The sequence below is a fragment of the Lethenteron reissneri genome, chromosome 50, assembly GCF_015708825.2.
Source record: "Lethenteron reissneri isolate LAM-NWPU_2019-01 chromosome 50, ASM1570882v1, whole genome shotgun sequence".
In the NCBI taxonomy this organism is placed as follows: domain Eukaryota; kingdom Metazoa; phylum Chordata; class Hyperoartia; order Petromyzontiformes; family Petromyzontidae; genus Lethenteron; species Lethenteron reissneri.
Genome location: NC_083828.1, coordinates 11016728 through 11022515, shown reverse-complemented (window position 1 = coordinate 11022515; position 5788 = coordinate 11016728).

The following is a 5788-nucleotide window of genomic DNA, read 5'->3' as shown; positions in this document are numbered from 1 at the left end:
AGGGTGGCACCTGCACCAGCCTAAACACACACGCACACATAACACAACAACAACCGCCGTTCACCACTAAGTGGCTGTGATGTGACCACGGCGCTTGTGCCAGGCTAGGTGCACCTTGAGGCCACGTGAAGTGTCGAACGCCTGCTGGCAGGAGGTCACGGGACAGACCCAGCAGGTGCTACGGATCGACTGACTGAGATGAGTGGCCGATGCACCACCTGTGCCCCCTACTGTGACAACTTGCTGTGTTTTAGCGACCCGGCGTTCCGCTCGTTGTTGTGAGCGTCGCTCCTCTGCCCTCTGTTGTTGTTGGAGGGCAACTGCCTCCAACTGCCCAGTAGCGTCCTTCACGAGCCTCCTCCATAGAGGCCGATCTTGACACCGCTGGTACCAGTCATCGGCAAGTCCGCTCAGCTCCACATCCTCCTGTACCACATCACTCCATCTCTTCTCTAGCCCGTGCCGTGCCCTATCCTGCAGTCACGAAATCTTTAAGTCAAGATTTACCTATAAATGTCATTGTCTGTGTGGATGTGGCCGAAACTTGCGAAGGATTTGGCTCGCAAACCGTGGGGTTGACGTTTAAAAAAAAGTAGCCAGGTACCACGCCATAAGCCCCGTGCTGAGCCAGTGCTATTCCGATTTTGCGTCCGTCACCTTTAAAGTAGTTTAATTAGCGATTTCGTGCTGGTTTTTTGTTATTTATTTATTAGGTAGCACGTGGTCGACCCTACCAACTCACACACGTTCGGTGGGGGGGAGGGCCCCGACCAAGTCACACGCGTTTGGTGGGGGTGAAGGGGGAATTCTCATTCGTGTAAAACATTCTATAAAAATACACAAAATGCTGAGGTAAATTCTTCCTCTTCCCCCCCTCCCCACCCCAATGTGTGAAATTACTACTATAGGGTTAGTAGGTACTAATATTAAAGCGTTTAGATAATATTGTAGAGCGGGTGGGTGGATGGTGGGGGGAGGGGGACAGTGGTAGTGGCCCAGCCTGCCAAGGTGCCACCTCGGCCGGCTGAGCAATCTAGGCGAGGACGGCGGCACTGAATGGGACTAGGTCTCACGATGGCACTGTCAGGTTAGTAGTTTGTGCTATAGAGTCGATATATCTGCTATAGAGTCAGCATGTACTACTGTAGCCATAGCAGGTAACACCACAGTCAGTATGCACTGCATAGTAAGAAAAGCAGGTACCACCAAAGTCGGTATGCTCTGCTATAGTCATAGCAGCTACCACCACAGTCAGTATGCACTGCTGTAGTGATAGCAAGTACCACCACCGTCGGTATGCACTGCTGATGTAGTGATAGCAGGATACCACCACAGTCAGTATGCACTGCTGTAGTGATAGCAGGTTACACCACAGTCACTATGCACTGCTGTAGTGATAGCAGGATACCACCAGTCGGTATGCACTGCTGTAGTGATAGCAGGATACCACCACAGTCACTATGCACTGCTGTAGTGATAGCAGGTTACACCACAGTCAGTATGCACTGCTGTAGTGATAGCAGGATACCACCACAGTCACTATGCACTGCTGTAGTGATAGCAGGTTACACCACAGTCAGTATGCACTGCTGCAGTGATAGCAGGATACCACCAGTCAGTATGCACTGCTGTAGTGATAGCAGGATACCACCACAATCAGTATGCACTGCTGTAGTGATAGCAGGATACCACCACATTCAGTATGCACTGCTGTAGTGATAGCAGGTTACACCACAGTCAGTATGCACTGCTGCAGTGATAGCAGGATACCACCAGTCAGTATGCACTGCTGTAGTGATAGCAGGATACCACCACAGTCAGTATGCACTGCTGTAGTGATAGCAGGATACCACCACAGTCAGTATGCACTGCTGTAGTGATAGCAGGATACCACCACAGTCAGTATGCACTGCTGTAGTGATAGCAGGATACCACCACAGTCAGTATGCACTGCTGTAGTGATAGCAGGATACCACCAGTCGGTATGCACTGCTGTAGTGATAGCAGGTTACACCACAGTCAGTATGCACTGCTGTAGTGATAGCAGGATACCACCACAGTCAGTATGCACTGCTGCTGTAGTGATAGCAGGATACCACCAGTCGGTATGCACTGCTGTAGTGATAGCAGCTACCACCACAGTCAGTATGCACTGCTGTAGTGATAGCAGGATACCACCACAGTCAGTATGCACTCCTGCTGTAGTGATAGCAGGATACCACCAGTCGGTATGCACTGCTGTAGTGATAGCAGCTACCACCACAGTCAGTATGCACTGCTGTAGTGATAGCAGGATACCACCACAGTCAGTATGCACTGCTGCTGTAGTGATAGCAGGATACCACCAGTCGCTATGCACTGCTGTAGTAATAGCAGGTTACACCACAGTCGGTATACGCTGCTGTAGTGATAGCACGCACCACCACCGTCGGTATGCACTGCTGTCGTTAAAGCAGGTGCCACCAAAGTCGGTATGCGCTGCTGTAGTGATTGCAGTTACCACAACAGTCGGTATGCACTGCTGTAGTGATAGTAGATACTGCTATCGAGTTGGTAGATACTACTATAGAGTTAGTAGATACTACTATAGAGTTAGTAGATACTACTATAGAGTTAGTAGATACTAAAACAGTCAGTATTTACCATTACGGTCAGTAAATACTGCTACAGTCAGAAGATACTACTATAGTTAGTCGCTCCTGCTATAGTCAGTAGATACTGCGATAGAGTTAGTAGTTACTACTATCGTCAGTGGATACTACTGTAGTGACATCGGGGATGTCACTGTATGGTGCCGGCCCGGACGGGCCGTTCCGTTTGATGTTCCTACATCGTGGACAGCACTGTGTGGGTGGCTGTGTGTGACACAGCCCTAGCAGGGACAGCACCGTGTGGGTGGCTGTGTGTGACACAGCCCTAGCAGGGACAGCGCCGTGTGGGTGGCTGTGTGTGACACCAGCCCTAGCGTGGACAGCACTGTGTGGGAGGCTGTGTGTGACACAGCCCTAGTGGGGACAGCACCGTGTGGGAGGCTGTGTGTGACACAGCCCTAGCAGGGACAGCACTGTGTGGGTGGCTGTGTGTGACACAGCCCTAGCAGGGACAGCACTGTGTGGGAGGCTGTGTGTGACACAGCCCTAGCGTGGACAGCACCGTGTGGGAGGCTGTGTGTGACACAGCCCTAGAGGGGACAGCACTGTGTGGGTGGCTGTGTGTGACACAGCCCTAGCAGGGACAGCACTGTGTGGGTGGCTGTGTGTGACACAGCCCTAGAGGGGACAGCACCGTGTGGGTGGCTGTGTGTGACACAGCCCTAGTGTGGACAGCACCGTGTTGGTGGCTGTGTGTGACACAGCCCTAGTGTGGACAGCACCGTGTGGGTGGCTGTGTGTGACACAGCCCTAGTGGGGACAGCACCGTGTGGGTGGCTGTGTGTGACACAGCCCTAGTGGGGACAGCACCGTGTGAGTGGCTGTGTGTGACACAGCCCTAGTGTGGACAGCACCGTGTGGGTGGCTGTGTGTGACACAGCCCTAGTGGGGACAGCACCGTGTGGGTGGCTGTGTGTGACACAGCCCTAGCGTGGACAGCACCGTGTGGGAGGCTGTGTGTGACACAGCCCTAGCAGGGACAGCACCGTGTGAGTGGCTGTGTATGACACAGCCCTAGTGTGGACATCACCGTGTGGGTGGCTGTGTGTGACACAGCCCTAGCAGGGACAGCACCGTGTGGGAGGCTGTGTGTGACACAGCCCTAGAGGGGACAGCACCGTGTGTGTAGCTGTGTGTGACACAGCCCTAGTGGGGACAGCACCGTGTGTGTGGCTGTGTGTGACACAGCCCTAGCAGGGACAGCACCGTGTGGGAGGCTGTGTGTGACACAGCCCTAGCGTGGACATCACCGTGTGTGTAGCTGTGTGTGACACAGCCCTAGCAGGGACAGCACCGTGTGGGAGGCTGTGTGTGACACAGCCCTAGAGGGGACAGCACCGTGTGTGTAGCTGTGTGTGACACAGCCCTAGTGGGGACAGCACCGTGTGTGTGGCTGTGTGTGACACAGCCCTAGCGGGGACAGCACCGTGTGTGTAGCTGTGTGTGACACAGCCCTAGTGGGGACAGCACCGTGTGTGTGGCTGTGTGTGACACAGCCCTAGCGTGGACATCACCGTGTGGGTGGCTGTGTGTGACACAGCCCTAGCGTGGACAGCACCGTGTGTGTGTGGCTGTGTGTGACACAGCCCTAGTGGGGACAGCACCGTGTGAGTGGCTGTGTGTGACACAGCCCTAGTGTGGACAGCACCGTGTGGGTGGCTGTGTGTGACACAGCCCTAGTGGGGACAGCACCGTGTGAGTGGCTGTGTGTGACACAGCCATAGCGGGGACAGCACCGTGTGTGTGGCTGTGTGTGACACAGCCCTAGTGGGGACAGCACCGTGTGGGTGGCTGTGTGTGACACAGCCCTAGTGGGGACAGCACCGTGTGGGTGGCTGTGTGTGACACAGCCCTAGCGTGGACATCACCGTGTGGGTGGCTGTGTGTGACACAGCCCTAGTGTGGACATCACCGTGTGGGTGGCTGTGTGTGACACAGCCCTAGCGTGGACAGCACCGTGTGGGTGGCTGTGTGTGATACCAGCCCTAGCGGGAACAGCACCGTGTGTGTAGCTGTGTGTGACACAGCCCTAGTGGGGACAGCACCGTGTGTGTGGCTGTGTGTGACACAGCCCTAGCGTGGACATCACCGTGTGGGTGGCTGTGTGTGACACAGCCCTAGCGTGGACAGCACCGTGTGTGTGTGGCTGTGTGTGACACAGCCCTAGCAGGGACAGCACCGTGTGGGTGGCTGTGTGTGACACAGCCCTAGCGTGGACATCACCGTGTGTGTGGCTGTGTGTGACACAGCCCTAGCGTGGACAGCACCGTGTGAGTGGCTGTGTGTGACACAGCCCTAGCGGGGACAGCACCGTGTGTGTGGCTGTGTGTGACACAGCCCTAGTGGGGACAGCACCGTGTGGGTGGCTGTGTGTGACACAGCCCTAGTGGGGACAGCACCGTGTGGGTGGCTGTGTGTGACACAGCCCTAGCGTGGACATCACCGTGTGGGTGGCTGTGTGTGACACAGCCCTAGCGTGGACAGCACCGTGTGGGTGGCTGTGTGTGATACCAGCCCTAGTGGGGCTTGGCGAGCACTGGGATAGTGCGGGCACCACGTACAGCGTGTGGTGGGGGCTCCCCCGAGGGGGAGTGGGTGTGCGTCAGCCCAGGGGCAGGGTTACCCCGGGCCATGGCACTCTGGTTGACTCCGTAGACACGTGATCCAGAATATCCACACAAGGGGCCCCAGGAGGGGGGTGGGCTAGTGGGTGATCACGTGTCCAGGGAGAGCTCTTGAGAAGGATCGAGAGGGAACGAGAATGCTCGAGAAGGCGGGCGGGGCCGAGGGCGTAGTGGCCCCAACCGTAGGGGGATATAAGGCAGGTCCCTGAGAGGGACTGGGGTCGCTGAATTCTACAAGCTGGAAGCTCAACACCTTCAAGCTGGAAGCTCAACATCTACAAGCTGGAAGCTCAACATCTACAAGCTGGAAGCTCTACATCTACAAGCTGGAAGCTCTACATCTACAAGCTGGAAGCTCTACATCTCAAGCTGAAGCTCTTCGTCCTACGAGGCAACCACGTGGTCGGAGACCCGAGTGAGGGTCCGACCCTTCATCGCAGTAACTCCTCTGTATAGAGTAATTAGCTGGGTGGTCCCCACCCTAAGCTGAATCTGGTAAAGGGGCAGTTACCC